The sequence below is a fragment of the Grammomys surdaster genome, unplaced genomic scaffold (assembly GCF_004785775.1).
Source record: "Grammomys surdaster isolate TR1022 unplaced genomic scaffold, NIH_TR_1.0 273, whole genome shotgun sequence".
NCBI lineage: Eukaryota > Metazoa > Chordata > Mammalia > Rodentia > Muridae > Grammomys > Grammomys surdaster.
Genome location: NW_021604714.1, coordinates 965,636 through 989,678, shown reverse-complemented (window position 1 = coordinate 989,678; position 24,043 = coordinate 965,636). Strand labels below are relative to the sequence as shown.

General features: G+C 46.1%; 1 protein-coding gene and 1 non-coding gene across 2 annotated transcripts in view; one reads left to right on the top strand and one right to left on the bottom strand.

The window, feature by feature from the left end:
• The window catches only part of Micu1 (mitochondrial calcium uptake 1), a 156,510-nt gene that overhangs the window by 37,338 nt on the left and 95,129 nt on the right, over positions 1–24,043 (bottom strand). The window lies entirely within an intron of this gene.
• LOC114628917 lies at positions 5,579–5,709 on the top strand. Its single transcript, XR_003712566.1, has one exon. It is a non-coding gene; the product is annotated as a small nucleolar RNA SNORA17 (small nucleolar RNA).

Genomic DNA, 24,043 nt, shown 5'->3' with positions numbered 1-24,043 from the left:
TCAGTGTCAGCACCCAGAAAAGGTTTTGGAGGGTGCTACACTCGGGACGGGGAGAGACCCTGTGTTCTCAGTGTCAGCACTCAGCAAAGGCTTTGGAGGGTGCTACACTCAGGATGGGGAGAGCCCCTGTGTTCTTCCGTACAGTTACAACTTCTACAACTCCCTCCCTTATACACGTGTTTCAGAACGACAGGCTTTCTCAGGCCTTTCCTAGCTTCTGAATCACACAGTGCCAGACTGCAGAATGATCTCAGGCCACTGAGCCGAACACATCTGTGCTTTTCAGTGGGACAGAATGGCAGGGCCTCTGTCTGGAGTTTCATACTATTAGCTCATGAAAAGGAAAAAGGATTACAGGCGCCATTCTCTATGGAAATGCTCTTCTTCTGGGAATCATGACGTATTTTAAAGTTTGAGTTGAAATCTGTTTATGTAATGGACGGATGGGCATCTCTAAACACAAGAAGAATCTTTATTGCCTCAGTCACCTGTCTTCTAGCAAGTTGAGAAAAAAGGCCTCCAATCTGGAATGGAGGCAACATAGCTCGGTGCTCAGCAGGCCCAACAGGATAATCCCATTTGGCTTAGACCATGAGATTACAGAGTATTAGCTAAACTGCTAGTCGCCTGCCTTTTTGTGGTGCTCGTTTTTTGTGCATGCTGGGAAATTATTTTATCCCTGTGTGACATGCCCAGCCTAAACTATACTTTTTAATTCCAAATCTTAAGACTTTTTACATTTTAAAAGACTTACTAATTTAGCTGAAGTCAGGTGGCAAATATCCTTAATACCTTTAATTCCAGCACTCAAGGTGTGTGCTGGGCATGTTAGTCTCAGTACTGGGGGAGGGGGGCAGAGGCAGGCAGACCTTTGAGTTTGAGGCCAGCCTGGTTCACATAGTGTTCCAGGGCAAACCTTGTCTTTTGTGGCTTTTTTGTTTTGCCTGGGAGATGTGGTATGCTCCTATGGTCCTCACTGTGCGGGAAGTTGAGGAGAAAAGGTCATTGAGCCCATAGATTTGCTCCCCCAGTGGATTGCTGTGCTCTGACCCACGCCCCACAGCATAGTGTAGTCATTTTGTCCCATGCCTGCCACCAGCTATTTCATATTGTTACTGTAACATGCCTGCCAGTCACTGCCACAGAGAAGTGACTTGGCTCAGAGCAGGGTCATGCTGACCACATGTTATGTTCTGTATGAGGGTTATTAATCTTAAGAAATCCCACAAGGCTTTACGTAGGACTCATCAAGTTAAAGGTCAATATGAATTGTTATGTCTAAAATGGCTTCAGTCAGAGCTGACCACTGGACAACACTTCCTGCTCCTGCATTTGAGCTCATTATGGGTTTCTGGTTTATAAGCTGACAGAAAAGATGTCTGTTGTCATAGTTCAGACAATTCTGAGCTGTGTCTCGAGTCTGACTGGTATTAAGGTGTACAGTCAAACTATTCTTGCTTGCCGGGCAGTGGTGGCGCACGCCTTTAATCCCAGTACTTGGGAGGCAGAGGCAGGCGGATTTCTGAGTTTGAGTTCGAGGCTAGCCTGGTCTACAGAGTGAGTTCCAGGACAGCCAGGGCTACACACAGAGAAACTCTGTCTCGAAAAAAAACAAAACCAAACCAAACCAAACCAAATCAAACCAAACCAAAACAAAAAACAAAACAAACTGTTCTTGCTTAACTGAGATTGGTGATCCTATGGTTTGTGTGGCGACTCTGAACCCTAACACGATCGGAAGGAAGGAAACTGGAGTTGTGACCAAACCAGCTGACCGAATCACGAGTCCCAGTCATTAGTCAGACCAGGAAAAGGGGTGTCAGTCTGACAGCCCCATGTGGTATACAGACATAGATGCAGGCAAAACACCCATACATACGAAAACAAGGACAGCGACATTAATATAAGATAAACACGTTTGCCCTTTGTTAAGGGATGGTAATCTTTTTGCGCAGTTGGACCATCTCTTAACTTTGTTTAGGTCTGTTTTATGTATTGAAATCTTCATTAAAGCTAGATATATAGATTTTTTTTTTAATAGATCTGGTTATCCCAAAGAACTCTTTCCTGGTAAGGTAAGAAATTAAATATTCACCTGTACTTTCTATATTTTCCTTTGAGACAAAGTCTGACTATATTGCCCAAACTTCTCTTTTGTAGACCAGGCTGGCCTTGACCTTTTTTTTTTCTTTTTTTTTAAATTAATTTATTTATTTTATGCATATGAGTGCACTGTAGCTGTCTTCAGACACACCAGAAGAGGGCATCGGATCCCATTACAGATGGTTGTGAGCCACCATGTGGGTGCTGGGAATTGAACTCAGGACCTCAGGAAGAGCAGTCAGAGATCTTAACCGCTGAACCATCTCTCCAGCCCTGGCCTTGATCTTTTAATTCTTTTACCTCACATCTGGAATACAGGAATTACAAGTGTTACCTACTAGGCCTACTCAAGATTTCTGTATTTTGAACAGGAAAGCATCACCTGAATACTGAAGGCTACTTAATGGCAGAGTTTAGCGGCAGTGGTTAGCTCCTCGAACCGAAGAGCAGACATGTTCTACTGCTCTGACGCCGCATTCGGAACTGAGGCAAGCCGATCTCGACTTTCCAGCTAACTCTGGCTCATGGTGAGTTCCAGGGCAGCTTGGACTACATAAAAAGACTCTGGGGGGGCTGGAGAGATGGCTCCGAGGTTAGGAACACTGAGTGCCGAGTTCGCACGGTGCACCCCTCCCCCTCCCCCTCCGGCCCCGCCCCCTTGTTCAGCTCTATAAATCAGATATGACAGCATATGTGGTACCTACTGTCCCAGCATGCAGGGAGGTACAGACAGGGGGGTAAGGTGTTAAAGGTAATCCTTGGCTATGCAACACAGGTCATTCTGAGCTCAGTGAGATGTTTCTTAAATGAATAAAAAAATAGTAATGTAAAAAAGCAGATTAACAGTTACAGTTTTTAAAATTTTGCAGTCGAGTCCCCCCAACCTCCCTCCTTTTTTTTTTCCCCCAGGATCTCACTGTGCATCTCGGGCTGTCCTGGAACTCACTCTGTAGACCTGGCTAGCCTCACCTGCCTCAGCCTCCTGAGATTAGAGGTGTGGCCGCCATGCGTGGCTGAGCAGCTGGGAATCCTGACTATCCTTTAAGTATCTATGAGCCTAATTAATGAGGTTGCCTCTCCTCTTCTGAAGAAGAGTCCTGGGTGGCTCTGGCCAGTTAACCTGTCTTCTGTTCAAACGGGCATCAGCGTGGAGTTAGGAAACAAGTTCTCAGAGGAAAGGATGCCTGGAAGAGCCGCACCCTCCAGAGGAGACTGAGACTTCAGGGACTCAGCATGATTTCACTGTAGGCTGCTTCCATGCTGGACCTGTAACCTCCACACACCAACTCCCGAACGCCAGCGTCCTACGACAGCGCTGCTCTTCCTTCCTCAAGAACCTGATCAATAAACTCATGACAGTAGCTGCTGAGCAATGTTTCAACCCATCAGTGACGTTGATGTTTCTTCATGAAACTGCTGAAGAATACTGGGGCTTTTCCCTTTAAGAAGACTTTCAGCAAGCAGTGGATGTTATAGGTAATTTCTGCTTCCAGTATCACGAAAGTTCCCTAGCTCTGCAGTCTATATTCCTATGAGATCTGAGAGGGCCAATGCTACTCAGAGTTCAAGGACACTTTCCTTTTCATGTCGAGATCACAAGAGTTTTAGAAATAGAAAGACTGCTGGGGGAAAATCCAGAAACAGCAATGCTCCAATTTCAGGAGGTGAGAACCAAGGGCTAACTGTAGCAGGGAGGCAGACTGCCCGAGACTGGTGTCTGAGACTGATGCTTTCCCCTGTAGAGAGCTTGCTCTGTAGAGAGAGCTTTGGGATCGAGCCAGGGTGACAATACAGCAGGGTCAACATAGCAGCTTCATCCTAGTGCAGCCGAAGACACACCAGTTTCATAAGTGAGCTAGAGATTTTGCCTGTTCTTTACTTGGCATTCAATACTATCTATGTCTGTCTGTCTGTACGTACTGTACGTATGTATGTATGTATTTGGGTTTTTTTTTTTAAAGATTTATTTATTTATTATATATGAATATACTGTAGCTGTCTTCAGACACACCAGAAGAGGGCATCAGATCTCATTACAGATGGTTGTGAGCCACCATGTGGTTGCTGGGATTTGAACTCAGGACCTCTGGAAGTGCAGTCAGTGCTCTTAACCACTGAGCCATCTCTCCAGCCCTGTATTTGGGTTTTTTAAGATAGGGTTTTTATGTGTAGCCCTGGCTATCCTGGAACTAGCTTTGTAGACCAGGCTGGCCTGAAACTCAGAGGTCCACCTGCCTCTGCCTTTCAAGTGCTGGGGCCACCTCTATCCAGTATGGTTGTGGGCTTTTTGCTGCTGTTGTTGCTTAATTTTTAATTTCAATTTCATGTGGACTGGTGTATTGTCTGCATGTATGTGTGTGAGAGGGTGTCAGATCCTCTGGAACTTGAGCTATAGACAGTTGTGAGTTGCCGTGTAGGTACTGGGAATTGAACCTGGGTACTCTGGAAGAAAGCCAGTCCTCTTAACTGCTGGACTATCTCTCTAGCCCAGTGCAATAATTAAGAAGAAATAATGGTAATCAAAACACAGAATTTATGTTGGGCTTGGTGATTCATAATTTGTATTTTCATCCCATTGACCAAGAGGAGGAGGCTGAGGGGGAGGACGGAGAGCTGGAGATGAGCTCACCAGGCACTCAGGAGGCCAAGGGGGAGGACGGAGAGCCGGAGATGAGCTCAGTCTATGCGGTAAGACTCTATCCTAGCACAAGTGAGAAAGAAAACTAATAAAGGAAAACATGGAAGAGAAATACAATGATTGCCTCACCTCCATGCCCCTAAAGTCAAATACCTTTAAGAAGCAACCTTGGGGAAAGACACGAAGATTTCTTACCGATAAAGGGAGAGAACCTGTGTGAGTCAGAATACAGAAGCCATCCTGTGGGAATGTAGTCCTTCTCAGTGGCTCCCCCATGGCGTGGACTAGCCCACCTCACTGACAATGTAGCAAACTCTCAGCTGTGCTGCTCACATGCCTGCCGATGTCTCGAAACAATGAAATAGAAACGTAAAAGCCGGCTGCAGCCAGGAGAACCCAATCACCTCTAGACTCTGTTCCAGAGGAGGCGTTCATCAGTTGTGACAGGACTTGGAGTAACTGGTGACTCTGGAGGAAGGCTTGTTTTATGCTAAGGACTTGGATAATTTTTCTTGTTGTCATTTTTCCTGTATGGGGTCGCCCCTGCTTCATCTACTTGTATAAACCCTGTCCTTCCCTGACCCTTACGACTCTACTAATGACTCCAAACACAATCAGCTTTCCAGACTTTTCTGAGCTCTTACAACAGGTAAGGCCTATTACTGGGTGTGCCTGAACTGTAGCCTACAGGCAGGTTACTAGCGACCTGGGGTAGTTAGGAATGCAACCCAACGCAAAACTGTCAGCTTACTGAGAACAGGAGGTATTTTTGTATGTTTTTCCTAACTTGCTTGTGTGGTTCCTGAGCATAAATTCTGTAGATAACAATGTGTCACAACTGCCTCTAGAGGCATTGCAGGTGTGGCTGCTATGTCACTGTGCGTCAGCAGGTGGCAGAGAGGAGAGAGGGTATGTCTACACTTAGTGTTCTGACCTGCCAACATCTGAATGATTATCAGCCTAACACTACCAGAAAAAACAAAAAACAAAACCAAAACAATGTTGTGTCAATGTCAAGATGTTGGACATGCCTCGATGATATAACAGAAGAGTATATTCTGCACTGTGTTAGGCTTTATTTGTTCATGGTGCCTGTATCTCTCATTATACGTTGCTTAAAAAATCCTTTTATGTTTGTGTGGTGTGTGTGCACGTTTATATGTGTGTGTGCATGCGCACGTGCACGCGTGTATGAGGGGTGGGGTCAGAGGATAACCTTGGGTGGTGGTCCTGTCTTGTTTTCCACAGGGTCTCTTGTTCTCTGCTGCATATGCCAGGCTAGCTGGCCCTACAGCTCCTGGGGGTTCTCTTGACTCACTACCCGGATTCGACCTTCCGTCCCCCTTAAGAGTGTTGGGGTTGTATCGGCATGCTATGCTGGCTGTATGTGGGCTCCAGGGACCTGAGCTGTCTGTGTGCTTTCGTAGCAAGCACTTTATCTAAGCCATCTCCCAGCCGAGTATCATGTACTTCTTGAAGGAAAACTGTGATTTCTATTATTTGGTCGGTTACACACAGTGCTGGGTCACATAGTACGTGCTTATTAAATAATTTTGGTTGCTGGGCGGTGGTGGCGCACGCCTTTAATCCCAGCACTTGGGAGGCAGAGGCAGGCAGATTTCTGAGTTCGAGGCCAGCCTGGTCTACAGAGTGAGTTCCAGGATAGCCAGGGCTACACAGAGAAACCCTGTCTCGAAAAACCAAAATAAATAAATAAAAAAATAAAAAAATAAAATAAAAATAAATAAGTTTGGTTGAATGAGTCTCTGGGTCATTTACACAATTTACCTTCCAATGTGTCATCGAACGGGCACCTAAGACACACTTCGCAGTAGACACTGTAGTAGGCCTGAGGGCAGATGATACAGCTTCTTTAGAACTGGTATTTATTCCTAAGGGTCAGGGGAGAATGTTGAAGTAGCCACTAAAGCTTCGAGGAGATGCCTAGGAGTGAGCTCTGCTGGCCAGGAAGGGCACTTTCACTGGGTCACCTCACGTACGGCAAAGATCAGAAGAAACAATACAAATAGCCAAGTACAGCGACAAGCTCCCAGGAGCTCGTGGGCGGAATGGCAGCTCTATGCAAGCCAAAACAATTTATACTGAGATCTGAAAGCAGGCTGCAGTGATAAATTAGGCAAGACTGGCAGGTACATTTATTCATTAAAGTGAGAACCAAAAGAATCCATCAGCAAAGTTCTGTGCTTTCTGTCACTTACTATTAGAAAACTACCATGTCATCAAGTTTTATAGAATCCATGAGAGGAGAGATGCTAAATCATTAGCATAGCACTGTCCTCCATTAGGGAAGTAAGAATGGTTTGATCAAAACACAGAAAGACCCTGACCTCTAAGTTAGAAATCTGAGTCTCAGGCTCTAGATTCCTGGGAGTCCTTTCCTATAGCCTTTGACACTGGTACCCCCTGGAGAACTTTTATGCAGCCCCGTATTCTCTTTTGGCTGCCTGGCTATCCCTTCTTTAGGCTATCCCTTCTTGCATCCACTTCAAATTGCTTGTCTGTTATAGAAGTGAATCCAATATAACATGGTAGCAAGAAAATAGTCTTGGCAGTCAGAGGGACTCTATTTTTTTCCCTCCCTTGGAAAAATACCAACTGTGTACCTCTAGGCAAGCTGTTTAACCCTTTCAAGCCTTGGTTACTTCATTTATAATGTGGGTAAAATGACAGTATCTTTCTCTTGGGATTACTGCCAAAGTTAAGTTAGATAATACATGTAAAACTATCTCCATTGAACTTTTCGCAGATTTCAATTTACTTTAACTTACTTAATTAACTTTTTGAGATTGGATCTCACTAGATAGCCCAGGATTGTCTGAATCCTTTTGTTTTATATTTCTGGGAACTGAACCCAGGGCCTTATGGCTCATGAGGCAAGCACTTTATCACTGACTGTGTTTACAGCCCCCTTGAGATAGTCTTTTACATTTTATGAATTATTGTTTTGAGGTGTGCGTGTTTGTCGCGCGCACTTGTGCACACGCGCATGTGCGTCCAGGAGAAGGCACTTGATTCCCTGGAGCTGGAGTTATAGGTGGCTGTAAGTCACCTGATACAGGTGCTGGAACCTGAACTTGGGTCTCTGCAGGACACACTTAACTGCTGAGCTGCTGTCAGGACATAGTCCAAGAATGGACCTGAATGAGAATCCTGAGTACTGTTTAGAAAACTCCAAGAAAACAACAGTCTTGTGACCCTGGTTTCCTTTAAACACATAACTGCTTTTGGCATGTGCTTTCATGCTCCTCCTAAGTGTAGTCATGTGCCTCTGTGGAAAACCACAGGAGGCTTGTCCTTGTGACTGCACTTTATTCACAGGATTCTTAACACTCAGAATAAAAGTTGTCTGATGCTCTGAATAAAGTTGGCTATTGCACGAGTCCTTAGCTCACCTCAGTTTTAGGCCCTACTTTCCCAGGTTCATGCTGCCAACGACAGTGGTAACACGCCACATCTTCAGCACTGTCACCACTGTCACCACCATCAAACTATGTTGGAAATGTGAGTGCTTCCACAGCCCAGCAGGGGGCATTAGATCCCTCAGAGCTGTTGATCCCGGTGGTTGTGAGCTGCCTGACTTGGGAGCTGGGAAGTTAAAGCTCTTAACTGTGGGGCCATTGGCCAGCCCTTCGTTCTAGTATCTCGGAAATCAGTAGACTGCCTAAGATCGTTACTGACCAGAGAGCAACTCTACTGTTGCTGTCTCTTCCTGCAGAAACAAATCAAAATTTGCAGAATGGGTGCCAATACCTTATGAGAAAATTCCAAAAAACTGTGGAACTTTCTTTTTAAAGTGTTGTATCATCAATGCTGTGATAGCTTAAAGGACAACAGATGTGGGAAGGCAGATGGTCCAATTCAGAACAAAACAGCCAGAGGTGCCGGCTCTCCAATGGAGGGGAAGTTCAGACCCATTTATTAGCTCGTTTATTTACATTTCCCTTTTGTGTCTGCATAAGAACGCCATGTATCAGAAGTCTAAGCCTAGAAGAGCTTGATCTTTACTGACACGGTGAAAGTACTTGTGTCATGGCAAGCTCAACAGCATTTTCTTTTCTTTCTCTGTGATAAGATGACAGTGCCTCCTTCCGATGTCTGTGCTTTGTGTTTTTGCTGACGCGTGGTAGTAACCAGCCTGGCACACACAAAAAGCTCAGTCAACATTAGCTGCCATGCATACCAATATTAGCAAGGGGTCTGCGATCAGAATTGCTTCTGTTACCTTCAGCTAAATTTAAAAACAAGATCTTACGTGCACACAGAGGTCAGACGAGGGCACCTGATCCCCCCCTGGAGCTAGAGTTACAGGTGGTGTGAGCCACCTGATGTGGGTGCTGTGAACTGAACTCAGGTAGGTCCTTTAGAGCAGCATGCGTTCTTAACTACTGAGCCATTCCTCCAGGCTCCCTTCATCGACAATTAGAGAGAAATATGCCACCTTCTATGACACATAACGGAAAAGGGACTCAAGAGCCCCACCCTTGGCTGAGGAGCTTCTGACAGAGGACGGGTACTTGTCATCAGCAGTCACTGGTAAGTTGCCCATGCTTCAGTAAACTACCCATACACATGCCCACATGGGCTACCCTAGTCAAGCTCAGTGGGTAGCCAAGAAATAGAAGGCAGAAACATAAGAGGGGTGTGCTGGAAGGAAGGGGTCCAGAGGGGCTAGGAGGAGGAAAAGGCTGTGGGTGACTATGATGTAAACACCTTACATGCATGTGTGCAATTACCAAAGGGTAAATTTAAAAAGGCAACATAGAAAAGCTGATTGAGAAAGGAAAATAACGGTTCCCTCTTTCCCATGCCCACAGGGATTCCTTGCATGTAGAAGACAGCATGAACTATGCTTGGGATTAAAGGCTGAATTGTAAACTCATTTTGTAAAAACTAGGCTTTGGTGTGGAAACTGAGGCTGTAAGGATAAACTGTAAGCCCTGCATTTACTCCAAGTGGGGCCCGAATTAATGGGTTGCAGGCAATGATGATACATTCTCCCTATCTGCTCACTCATTCGTGCTTCATGGTACTCTTTGACAGAGGCAGCGCAGCTAGGGCCTTCACTTACAGAGGCCCCGCTTCTGCACACTTACTGACACACACGGCTTACACAATCTTGGGGTATTCTGAATGATTTTACCTGATGTACATCACAGGCTTGATGACAGCCACGACAAAAACGGCGACGATTTACCAAGACATAACAAAGCTGTGAGATGATACAAGTCTCTGTGCTCCTAACAGATAAAGGGGAAAGGAGTGTGGGACCTCTTCTTGGGGAATCAAGGCTGCTTGTCTGCACCAGGAGGCGGCGACCTTATGGAAAACAGCTCAGCTGAAGCTTTCTACAGGGACAATTTCACAGAACCAAGACTTGAACAAGATCAATTGAGGAGACAGAGAAACTGTGGTATTCAAGGCATCTGGAATGATAGCCCCTTAGGTTCCACAAAAGGACAGCTGGGAGAGGCCGAGGTCTGCTACACTAGAACTGTTGACCGGTTCAGGCAGTCTGATTTTATACATAAGACAGGCGCTAAATATTAATTCGTGTAGTCTGACATTTCTTCCTACCCTAAAACAGTACCTTACTTGGAAAACACTAGTGAAATTTGTAACATAATTTGTTCTTTGGGTTTCAGAGCACAAATCTCTTGTTGATGTCATTTTTTGGAATGGATGATGTCCCTCCCCCATTTTTACAGACCCATTTAGTTTGAATTATGTGTATGTGTCCATGTGTGGGTGTGTACATGTGAGTGCAGTGCCCACGAAGGCCAAAGGAGACGTATCTCCTTGTAGCTGGAGTTACAGGTAGCTCAAGCTGCCCAAGGAAGGTGGTGGGCATTGAACTTGGGTATTCTGAGACAACAGCAACAAGCAAGCAATCTTACCCATGAGCCATTGCTCCAACTCCCCCAGCTCCCACCTGATCCCTTCTTTAATTGACTTGATCTTTGTTTCTTGTTTTGGTGGCAGTAACAATGGTACCCAGGACCCTGTGCACAGTTACATGTTCTACCACTGAGCCATGCTCACAGACCTGACTGATTGGCCTAATCCTACCATTCTCCCCTCCAGCCCACAACAGGTTTTCACTATGTGGACCTGGCTGTCTTGGAACTCACTGTGTAGATCAGGCTGGCCTCAGATTCACAGAGATCTGCCTGTCCTTTCCTCCTCAGTGCTGGGATCAGAGGCAGTATGCCACCACACTAGGCTAATCCTATCATTCTTAATTCTGGCCATCCAGAAAGCCATCACATAGGCTGTGAGCTCATTCTCCTTAGCTATTATGGAAAAAGTTAATATTTTCTGTATAGTCAATGTCCTGTTGGAAAGTGTCAACGTTTTAGAACAGGAATGGACAGCTAGAAAGGAAAGCACAGTACACAGAAGCTAGAACTGAGACTGAGCTGGCTGAGGAACCAACTGGGAAACGCGAGGAAGATTGGGAGCATGCGTCTCAGAAACACGCGCTCACTGGAGCTTTCGTCTATGAAGGGAGAAGACACAGCCAGCGTAGCAGGTGAAAAGCACAGCATCTAGAGGCCAGAACATCATCACTATCACTGGCCTCAGGAAGAAAGGTGTGGTCCCGCAGGCCTGAAATCCCAGTATAAAAGAAGCTGAGGCAGGAGGATCCTTAGTTGAACAGCTTGGGTTGTGTACTGAGACCCTATCTCATGATATACCCCTAGAAGAAAGAAGGAAGGAAAAAGGGAAAAGGAAGGAAGGGAAAAGGAGGAGGAGGAAGAGGAGAGCAACGGAATTTCTCTGAGAACAGGAAGATAATCTCGTCTTTTTATCCCCCCACCCCCCTTCTTGAGACAGGGTCTTCTGTAGCCCAGGGATATCTCTAAAGCACTTCTGCCTGACCTTCAGTTCACATGCTGCTGGGCTGCTGGAACCAAGGCTTCCTGCATTGTCAGACATGTGCTCTACCCACTGAGCCACATCCTCAGGTGCCATGGACTCCTTTATGATGACAGTTGTGAAAAGAGCCAGAAAAAAATAAAAATACGGGCTGGAGAGATGGCTCAGCGGTTAAGAGCACTGAGTGCTCTTCCAGAGGTTCTGCGTTCAATTCCCAGCAACCACATGGTGGCTCACAACCATCTGTAATGAGATCTGATGCCCTCTTCTGGTGTGTCTAAAGACAGCTACAGTGTACTCATTTACATAAAACAAATAAATCTTTAAAAAAAATAAAAATAAAAAAGAATGCGTAGGATGTTTGTCTGTCTGTTAGTCCTCTAGTTCACTCTAGTTCAGCTGTCCACTGATTGGCCAGACAAGCTCTTCACGAGCCCAAGGAAGAGCTGAGAAGGTAGGTCATGTGACAAGTCACCGGCTAATGAAGATTCCCTTAACTATTATTTTTGCCTGTTGGGCACTTAAAAAGTCTTTGAAGTTTGCGTATGGTCCACAGAGGTTTGTGATCCCAGGCCCGATTCCCACAAAGCCTTCCATGCTTTGAGGTGATATTTTTAGTTTTTCTAGTTGCTTTTAAAAAGCTTCCTTTTTGGGGTAAACGCGATTAAAAAACAAAACAAGCTGGCAGGAGATGAAGGTGGCCCTGCGATGGGAAAGGGCTGTCAGTGGGGGAAAGAGAAACTGGGCTCCCCATTTTACTAGGCCAGCTGTCTGGTTTTCTGTCAGCCTCTTCCCCATGTGATTCTTGGGTCAGCACAGAAGACCGGACAGCAGGGAGCTAGCCTGGAGCTACGGCTTTTATTGCTGTAGCACGACTGCCAGAAGGGCCAGTTGTCCCTCTTCCCAATGTGGAGAAAGTATGGTCGTCCCAACTGGGGTTCCTCGTAATGAAGGCAAGGGGAGGCAGGGCTTCCACAGGCCCACACTGTAGACAAATCTTTGTGGACAGCTGAGGGAGAGCAGAGAAGATGCTAGAAGGGGAGTGTGCCTGCAGGTGTGTCCGTCCTGCATCAGGCTCTGGTCCACACTGATGAGATGCTTAGCACTCTTCCCAGAGCATACACATACCATACATGTCAGCTGTGCCAGGCACCTGGGCAACAACGGCAAGTCTAAGACGCTCTCGAAGCTTCCTACGTGTTTGTAGACAGGCTTTTAACAGTTACATGGTTCTATAGCAGAGTAACATGAGGGACATGAACATCATGATTTGGAAATGTGGAACAAACATGTGACCCTTCTTGGGGTGGGAGAGCAGTGAAGCAGACAGGCCTCTATGAGGAAGTGAAGTTGGACTTCAGCTGACAGGAGAATAAGGTAAAGGGGGAAAGAAGAAGGTGGGACAGAGGAAGGGGGAAGGGAAGTCCAGGCAACCAATAGCAGAAGGCCTTTAGGTGGAAGACTGATGGGTACCAGGTGAATCAGGAGGAGGCAGAGGTTAAGTTACACGGCGCCTCCAGGCATGGATTCAGGGTTTGAGGGCAATGGAGGGCAAGAGTGGCTATGGGGAGACAAGGCAGCTGAGGTGGACCACGTGGAAGAGGCGAAGCTGAGACCAGACGGAGCTGGAGGTGCACTCCTGACCGTATGTTCCTGACTACGACTGTAGGGACGGGTGGACTGAAGGTACCGATTCCTTTCTGTTTCACTAGCATTTCTCAGAGTGTGACTCTGACAGCCTGAAAAACTATGGCTGCTTCATATTCTTACTGTTAATTCTAAGCCTTTACTAAAGGGACATCAGGTAATTCTGTATTTTTTTCCCTCAAATATTTTCCTTTTGCTGGTTCTAGAAGAATGCTCTTATGTATGGAATAACACTTCCTCTGACTTACGGTCTTTCAGTGTCTTCTTGGGGTCTTATAAGACTGCTGCTATGTCAATATGAATGACCAGTGCATGGTAACTAGGGCAGTGGTGAGCCCCACCATCTCCTGGGGCTCTTTGCCCTCTGGCTCTCTCCAGGTATCTGGTCTGAAGAGTTAGCTGAGACACGCAGGACGGAGACCACAGTCAGTCATTCCTGTCTTCACCAATCCTAACTCCTGCCTTTCCGCTCTAGCTGTCACACAGCTGGGAGGCAGTAATGGGCCTTGTCACCTCAGTGGCCTGTGCTACCTGAGGAGACTGGCACTGGTTTTTAGTTTGGAGGCAGAAAGGATGCTAATGAGTACATTCCACCAGGACCTGCAGATTAAATACACTAAAATCAAGTCACCGTGGCAACGGGAGGACAAGCTGCTTGGTTTCTGTCATGTATTTACCAGCTAATGATGGCACATGGAGACAGGCAGTTCAAGTGTTTAAAGTTATTGGTACCCAGGGTTGAGCACACACTTATTACAGCTCAGCAGTAGCCACATAACTTGCACTCTGCTTTCAGCTGTGGCCCTGACTCCAGTAACAGATGGGCCTGGGGACCACAAGCCAGGGTTGGAAGGTGAGCTTTTTGGATGGTTTAGCAAGGACTCGAAGGCTATGTCCCATTATTCCAGACTGAACTTAGGTTTATTATGCTGAGCCCAGCTGACAGTGCGTATGTAAAATCTGGTTGGCTTGGACCAGTTAACGACTGCATACTCAGATAAATGGATGCACACACTCACCTCATCAAGCAATTCCACAGTTTATTATTTCCCTGGCAGAACCTGAACGTAAAACCACTCTCACGTCACACCTGTGGTTACACAGAGGAGGAGGAAAATCAAAGAGATGGCTCCCTCAGGCATCCTAACTGTCAGGACTCTAAAGCCGTTTGTTAGAAGTGAGCTACACAGGCGAATCAGATCCATGTATACGCCAGAGCCGCTCCGACAAACTTGAAGATAATCTTGGAGAGGTTCCGCTACCTTTCTTGGTAGAGAAAAGAAAGATAGAAGCCACTCGTGTGATCTTTGAAGTAAGCAGAGGAAGAGATCAGTAGCTGACAAGAAAAGCTGCAGAATTATTCCAGACTCAAATTTTAAAATCTAGCCTGGATGTTAGGTATATCATGACAAAATCTATGTTGGTGTATGCCAACAGGAATTCCTGACGGACGTTTGGTTCCAACTTGTTAGGTTGGTATCCCAGATACCTAAAGGCCTTCATTAGATGACTAACTAGAAATTATATAAGAGTATAACCCAATAACTAACTTCTAACTTAAAAACTGGGTTCACTAGGCCAAAGAAATAATTGAGACATCCAGGCTGTCACTAAATGATACACTATATTGGTTTTTGATTTTTGGTAATGCTTTTTGTAAGTTTTTGCATCATATTCCACACATTATCAGAGTATAATTCCTCAAACATGGAGTTAAAAAGGAATCTACTGGGCTTTAAATGCATTATCAAGGTGTCAAGGTAGGAATTTCCCAAACCGGCTATAAAATACTACAGGAAAAAAAACTATAAAATCCCTACAGTTGTAAAGTAATCTTGATATATTCTTCAAATTGACAGAACAAATTACAAGTATGAAAATTTCTGCATACTATTGCTTTGATTGTTATGATGGCTTGTATATGCTTGGCCTGCAGGGTGGCTCAATTAGGAGTGGCCATGTTGGAGTAGGTGTGGGCTTTAAGACCCTCAATCCCAGCTGCCTGGAAGTCAGTATTCTGCTAGCAGCCTTCAGATGAAGATGTAGAACTCTCAGTTCCTCCTGCCCCATGCTTGCCTGTTTGCTGCCATGCTCCCACCTTGATGATAATGGACTGAACCTCTGAACCTGTAAGCCAGCCCTAATTAAATGTTGTTTTTTGTAAGAGTTGCCTTGGTCATAGTGTCTGTTCACAGCAGTAAAACCCTAACTAAGACAATTGTGAAATGACATTTGTTTCCAATGCCTGAACTACAAACCACAGTGTATAGTACAACAGGGTCTTAGTCTCTACAAGTCTCTATTCCCAGGAGCAGTGGGGAGACTCAATAGGGAGACTTACAGGCACCAATCTTAATGGATGCAAGAGCTGCGGAGGGAGACCTTGTTCTTGAAGGACAGGGCCGGGCCTGAAGTATAAGCACATGGGCAGTCTGGACCACATGCTCGCATGGCTGGGCTTTTCACAACTCGGAGGGAAGGAACAATGCACGGTGCTTAACTCCTACAGAGCAGCATCTGTCCTCTAGGAGTGAAGGGACTCACCTCTACTCACTACATTCACAGTGAATGAGACATGGGGGAGGACTCGGAGATCCTGAGCATCTAAGATAAAATCACCAGGAAGGAAGAAACTCCTGGGAAGAGCAGGGGTCGGGCCGAGTGCATAGGACAGCAGTACTGGAAGCAGCGCGCTGCTAAACTGTCTGGTCTTGGCTCAGCCTTCCTAAGGCCAACCTTGTACCCTGGGAAGGTGGTAAAAGATATAAAGACCTTCAACATTCCGCTTCTAATACTCATGAGCTTGGGTAGTCCTCTCCTGCGACGGACCAGGGTCAGTTTAAGCCCTGTGAGAGGCCGTTGGCACATCCTGAGAATCTACAAAGAGGTCCACAGAGAGGGAACCACAGCCTTCTGCCTACATCTGTGAGTGAGCTTGCAAGAGGAGCCTGGGGCTCAGTCAAGCCTCAGGTAGGCTGCCTCTGGATCCCATCCCTTGGAGATTCTGTGATATGGTTGCTGTTTCAGGCAGGGAGAACAATCGATTCTTATCTTCCAGCCCAATGAACTCAACAGAGCTCATTAATTTTCTAGCTGATATATGCGGCAAGTCACTGACTGCGGATTAATTAGGGTAATTTCTCATACAATAATGGTTAGCTAATATGCAGCCTCAGTGTTTTGACTTCGGAGGTACGGTGTTAGACACCATTTCGTTTCCTGTGTGGGAAATGAGTCTATGCAGGGCTGCCTGCTCGTGAGGACACCAGAGGCAGGGCTGGTGTCCCAGCAGCACTGACGTTACCTTGGACAAGAACAGGTGTTAAAGTAAATGAATATATTCACTTTTTCATGTATGGAGGCCACAGGACAACCTTGGGTGACTTTACTTAGGAGGTACCATCTACCTTGCTTTTTGAAGCATAGCCTCTTATTGGCCTGGAGCTTGCCAACAGACTAGGCTGGCTGGGGAGTGTCCAAGGGTCTGCCTGGCTCCCTCTTCTGGTTACAAGCATGTGCTTACCATGCCTGACTTCTTTACTTGGGTTGGAGGGGTCGGGGTTGGGGCATCAAACTTAGGTCCTCAGAGTTATGAAGCAAGCCCTTTCCTGACAGATCTATCTCACCCGCCCTATATTAGCTAATTCACTATAACCAGTATTTTGAGTATGAGAATCAGAAGGCGAATTGGACCACAGACATCATAGCCTCCTCCCTACAGGTTAAGGTGATTCTACTATACCAGCAGGACACTTCAAAAAATAGGTCTTTGCCCTCCCCATCCTCCACTGCCAGGGTGGTACCAGGAATTCAATTCAATGTCTCATACGTACTAGTCAAGTGCTCTACCACTGAGCTATATTCTCAATCCTGTCGCTGCCAATGTTTACCGCACAGGAAATCCACTAAACCAATTTCAATTTCTGTACTGAAGGTAGAAGAGGATATATTAATATTCTAAGCAATGATGACAGCAATTTTGTGTCAATAATTCTATACGATGCCCAGTAAAGAGGAAGTGGCCATCGTAATCTGGAAACTACATCACTTTCCACTGCACTTATTTTATCTTAAAAAATTTATTTAAATACATGGGTGTGTTGTCTTCATGTATGTCTGTGCGTCATGTGCCTACCCATGGAGGCAGAAAGTGTGTCAGAACCTCTGAGGCTGGAGTTACAGATGCTTGTGAGCCACCATGTGGGAGCTGGGAATTGAACCTGGGTCCTCTGAAAGAGCAGCCAGAGCTCTTATTCAGTGAGCTATCTTTCTAGCCCCTATTTTTCTTTTTTTTTTTTAAGAGATAGGGTCTCACTGTGTTGCTCAGGCTGCCTTGAACTCCTGGGCTCACAAACTTTGGACTCAGCCTCCTGAGTAGCTGGAGTACAGGGCACACACTGCTCCTGAATCTCTGATGGCACGCATCACAGTGTACCTGCATGGAAATCTGAGAACACTCTAGCTCACTGATTGGTACCCTCCAGAGCAATGAATCCCACACACCTCATTTACTCTTTTAGTTGAATATACTGAAAATCACTGACAACGTATTATGTTGAGGTTTATTTCTGGCATCTCTGTAAATGTGACAAGGAACTAAGAACTGTCATCAATTGGAGAAGTCAAGAGAAGGAAAGAAGAGGCTCAAGATTCTGACTCTGTATCCCATGTCAAAGCATCCACTTCTACCCAGAACTATAGAATTCTGGAGTTAAGGAAAATCTTAGAAATCATCTAGGACATTAAAAAATGATATCAACATAATGGCTGCAAAGTGGGCAATTTTCTGATCATCTTCTAAAATTTAAAAGCTGCAAAGCTCCAATGACTAGGAACAGACAGGAAAGTCCAGACCACCAGCTCTTCCCTTATTTCTACTTTTAGTAACGGAAGACATGTAGGACACACTAGCAGGCTACGGCAGGGCACTCTGTGGAGCAGAGAGAAATCAGCTCTTGACTGACATGAAAATGACCACGAGAGGATGAACAGGCGGACATCGGAGAATGTGGAATGGAGGCTGGAGACCATGTTGGGGCTTCCACACCTGCCTGAAAGGCCAGTGTTACTTCCATTCTGTGCAACAAATTAAGGCTCTTGTCTTAGTCAGGGTTTCCAGTGCCGTGAGAAAACACCACAACTAAAAGCAACTTGGGGAGGAAAGGGTTTATTTTACTTTACAGTTTGATATCACAATCCACAATTGGGGAAGTCAGGGCAGGAACTCAAACAGGGCAGAAACCTGGTCTGAGGAGGAGGGCATGGAGGAGTGCTGCTTACTAGCTTGCTCAGTCTGCTTTCTTATAGCACCCAGGACTACAGTGAGCTGAACCCCCATCACCACCCCAAGTCACTAATCCAGAAAATGCATCACAGGTCAATCTGATGGGGGCATTTTCTCAATTAGGGTTTCCTCTCCCCAAATTAGTTTAGCCTGTGCCAAGTTGACATAAAACTAGCTCGCACAGTTTCCAAGGTTCTAAGAGGTAAAGCTAAAATTTAAACCCATCAAAAACCACAAAAATCACTATTGCATACCAGTTATTCTAATGGATTATTCTAATATATTTAAACACTTATCTTGTGCCTACTCTATGCTAAACATGGTCTAGGGGATAAAAAGGTGAACAAGTCAGATAGTCGCTGCCTGATGAATCTGTGGACAGGGATTGGGGGAGACAATAAACATATGGTGTGTGCCTGTCATAGGTTCCAGGGATACCTGTGCATGAGCACAACCACAAGTTTAAGAAGAGCTTGGGCTACCCAGTGACACCTTGTCTCAAAACCCACAAATGCTGGGGTTAGAGTTGGCTAAGTGGTTAAGAGCACTAGTTGTTCTTCCCAGAGACCTGGGTTCAATTCCCAGCACCCATAGGATAGCTTGCCAATGTCTGTAACTCCAGCTTCAGGGCATCTGATATCTTCTTCTGGGCCCTGAAGGCACTAGGCACATGTATAATGCATGGACATGTATGCAAGTAAAACACCGATATATAATGTAAGATAAAGCAAAACAACCCTCACAAATACTCATGGGCGTCACCCTTTACATCCGAGCTCCTGGCTACCCTGGGAGAGGAGAAAAATTGCAGTTTTCAGTTGTGTACCCTGAGCTGAGCTTACCAGGGTCCAGTGGAATGTGCCAAACCCACGGTCACATAGATGGCCCCTGGTTAATCCTGGTGGGTCATAAAACAGAGTGAAGAAATATGAATGTTCAACAAAGATTTGTGGTTAGGGATGGTGGGGAAGGACGGAGGTGAGTGGGGCTATCATGCAAAGCGTACATGTGTGAACTTAGATAACATGCCCCCCCCCCCCCATGGGTGGATAAATGGATGGATGAACAGAGAGGCCAAGGAAGGCTGCTCTAAGCACGTGACACTGAAGCTGAGCACACTCCCCATGTTGCCTCTCCATAGCTGCCTCTTGCACTGGATCTCCCAGGGGACACGAGGGTGCTCACACGGAGACCCACACTTCTCTGCTTTCCCTTCTCCATTCTGCACAGAAGAATTTCTGTCCCTGGCTTTCTTCTTGTTCTTCAGGTTCATTCAGCATCCTTGTGTGGGCTTCCTATGCCCACAGCTGCCACACACTGGTGGTCCTGTAGCTAAGCCTCCAACCGTATCTCTATGGTTGCTCTCACTATCTGAATGCCAAAGCCCAGCAGACAAGAGCCATGCACTCTGGCACATCCCCGTAGTCTCAGCCCTCGAGAGGCTACCATGGGTTGTCCAAAACCGAGCGTAGCACTTGTCTAAGAAGCCAGCTGTCCTCTTTTCTCTGTGGCACTGCATGGCATCACCTGAACCTCTCCTTTCCTGGATCCAAATCCAGAAACACCTTTTATTTAGGACTTCTCAACGAATCCCGTTCCTTCTCCTCTTTCCTAAGACTACCCTATTAATTTCTACGTGGATAAACATTATAGCCATTTAGTAGGCTCTCTCTCCTTTGCTAATCTACACAGTACGGGTAGATCGATCTCTCTAGAGATCCAGATCCCTTCACACTACTTCCCTTTGGACTGTTGTGAGCTTTCTGACCCACACAGCGGTCAGGAGGTGCCCACAGCTCCGCGCAGCACACGGCCCTTCATGGTTAGCCGCTGTCTCTGCTCTATTCGCTAAGATGTGCCATCTCTTCCTCCCATCTTCGAAGCCGCTCCATTTCCCATGATGTATTTTTCTTTCTTCTATTTTCTCAAATCTTTCCCCCTCTCTGAGAAACAACTGAAGCAGTTTATATTCCATTAGCCTAAGCTTTAATAAAATAAGGCACTCATGCCTTGAAGGGTAGGCTGACAGAAAGCAAACAGGAGAGTGTGGGTGTGGACGGAGCGAAGACATTCATGGGAGAATAAGAAACGGGAGGGGCTTGAGGTACATCCGTTTCTATGCTGTTAGCTGAAGATGACATGATCCTCTCAGGAGGCATCTGCTCAGAGCATCAGGTCAACAGGCGGGCCATAAGGCATTACTTATTCATTGGTTACTGCAAAGCTGGGTCTGGCTCCTAAGACACAGTCTAGACTCCAGAGGCTGCCGACAGGCTAGAGGTTAAAGCTTGCTTTTTTTCTTCTAAGCATTTCCTTTTGAGATCTAAAGACTAGTAAGACTCTGAAAGGCGCCTGCAGCTAAGCACTGCTATGGCGGGGGAGGGGGAAGGCAACTCACATACCTTAAACATTTTGTTTAAGCTTCCTCATGCTTCGTTCTTCTGTTTTACTTGAGAAAGGATGCACAGCTCATGCTGGCCTCAAACTAGTGTTCCCCCACCCCCAGCCTCCTGATTGCTTGCACCTCAGGCCTGTGCCACCATGCCTAGCGAGCTTCCTCACGTGAGGGCTGATCAGAGGCAGCCAAACTTTATCTCTAGGCCCAGCTGGGTCTTAGGGAAATCTACAGGTTTCTCTTCATTAATATTGCCCTCTAATTTTCTTTGTCTTTCTGTCAGTCTGTCTCTGTCTGTCTGCAAACCCCTCTTGTATTTCTGCAGAATCAGCCTTGAAGGGACAGGAGAGTCATCCATTCAAGGGTAGTCTGGGACAGACTTGATGAGGTTGGCCATTCTCCCCCTCGCTCTTCCCTGACTGCAGTCCCAGGGTTACCCTTCCCCCAACTCTTTTCACGGTTCCATGCCAGGGTAAATAGCAGATGAAGGCAAGCCAGCCTGTTCTGCAGACAGAGTGTACTTCAGAGTTAAGGGTGACACAGAAAATGCCCCTGATCAGACTTCTGTCCTCTTACCTCACAGACTGACTCCTCGCTTCCACTAGAGACTCCACGAGACGCCATGAGAAACTGTCTGGGGTTGAGCACGGTGGTGCATGCCGATAGATAATGTCAGCACGTGGGAGGCCGAGGATAAATGACCAGATTTAGACTAAGTGGGGCTGCGTGGTGGGACCTACCTTGCCTCAAAATAAACAAAATGACATTCTGGTTCACTCATCTTACCTTGAGAAGCTTAGAGCAGTGTTCTGTTTATTTTTGTATCGTCAACACTGAGTACAGATCCTGCACTACTTCAAGGTGGAGGAGCTGGACTGCCAGGAAACAATCTCTGGCCCACCCTCCGTATGTGTGAATCAACTTATTTAACCTCTTCCTGACTCAGTTTCCATATATACATATATGCATACACACACACACACACACACACACACACACACACACACACACACACATATATATATGTGAGTACACTGTTGCTGTCTTCAGACACACCAGAAGGGTGCATCAGATCCCATTACAGATGGTTGTGAGCCACCATGTGGTTGCTGGGGATTGAACTCAGGACCTCTGGAAGAGCAGACAGTGCTCTTAACCACTGAGCCATCTCTCCAGCCCCAGTTTCCACATTTTAAATGTGAGATTACAATGCCAACCTCACAGCACTGTGAAGACCAAAGGAAACAAAGAGCTGGGCACAACTAGAACTGACTCAAGGCGAGGGCTCAAGGAATGGCGGCTAGCACCTTCCTCCCGAAGCTTACGCCCCGCCCCATGGTTGTTGATGTGCTGGGCAGTGCTACAGGTCTGTGGCCACAGACTGCGCCAGCTAGGGTCTGTGTGGCTGAGCAGTGAACTGTGGATCGTGAGGCTTCTCTCCTCAAACTGTTCTCCATTCTCTGTGCTGTGTCTCAACTCTAGCATGTTAAAAATCTAACTAGCCCTGCACTGTGCCTTCCAAATGAATGACCTGTGACCTTTTGGAACTCTGGCACCGGGCTCCAAGGCTGTGAAGGACTTGTGTTCTACTGAAAAGGGGCTGCTATGTCTTTGAATGACAGTCAAGAGACGTTTCCCAGGAGGGAGATCAAATCTTCATGGTTTATTTATGAGTTCGATTTTTTTTCTTCTTGTGGCCAGTTTGAAATGAATTTAGAATGTAGCATTAAGGATATCAGATGGCAGAAAAATCCTGGAAACAGCCAAATACTGTAAAGGTACCATGCTCGTACCACTGACTTTGACTGCAAAGTTATCCATAAATTAGAGCAAGACAAGCCTTCAATGCTTGTTGGTACTCAGTGATTAATCTTAGTAGTGCTAAGAACAGTCCACAGCCAGACATGGTAGCACACGCTTGTAGTTCTACGTCATTGGACGGTCACAGCAGGAGGATGCTCTGAGCCCAGAAGTTACATTAGCTTGGACTCTGCTACCCTGAGATGTCCCCTTCTTCAACACAACCAAAAGATAAAAACTGCTAGGGAAAATTAAATTATCATACTTTTTTTTTGAGATGGGCTCTCATGTAGCCCAGGCTAGCCTCGAATTCACTCCATAGCTGAGGATGGCCTTGAGCTCCTTCTCCTCCTTCCTCTACCTCCCAAATGCTGGGATTATAGGTGTGTACCATCAAATCCAGCTATGTTCTAAAATCCTTGGCTCCAGAGCCAGGCATGGTGGTGCATGCCTTTAATCCCAGCACTGGGAACCAGAGGCTGGTTGGTCTCTGTGAGTTTGAGGCCAGCTTAGTATGTAGAGTGAGTTCCAGGAGAGCCAGGACTACATAGTGAAACTCTGTATCAGACAACAATAAAACAAAAACCAACCAAGCAACCAAAAAAAGGGAAAAAAAACAAACAAACAACCCACAAAACCATTTCTCTGGTTCTGTAATTAACCCCTGGATCATACTACTGATCCAATCTGCTGATTTTTTTTTTTTAATGGATAGATCTTTAGATTTAAGGACTAAGACAGCAAAATAAAGAGCTTGAAGAAGACAAAAAAATTAAGCCACACACATATGTATGAGCACATGTGCATACATGTTAAGTATTCATGAGCACATATGTATGCATGCATGTTATTTGAAATAAAGATATTGTTAAAAGTTGCAAGAGGAGTTTCCCAGGGTGAAGACATACTGGAATTTTGGTTTTACTATTTCCCTACAATTTCTTTTTACATTATAATTCTATGCATATAGATACTGTTTGCATGTATCTGTGCACCATGTATGTGCCTGGTATCCATGGAGCCAGAAGAGGGCACTGCATCCCTGCGAGCTAGAGTTAAGATGGTTGTGAGCTCCCTAGTGGATTCTGGGACTTGAACCCAGATCCCTGGAACGAGCATCCCGGGCTCTTATCCCGACTCACTTCTGCAGCCTCCTCCCACTCTGCAGCCTCCTCCTACTCTGCACCCTCCTCCCACTTCTGCACCCTCCTCCCACTCTGCAGCCTCCTCCCACTTCTGCAGCCTCCTCCCACTTCTGCAGCCTCCTCCCACTCTGCAC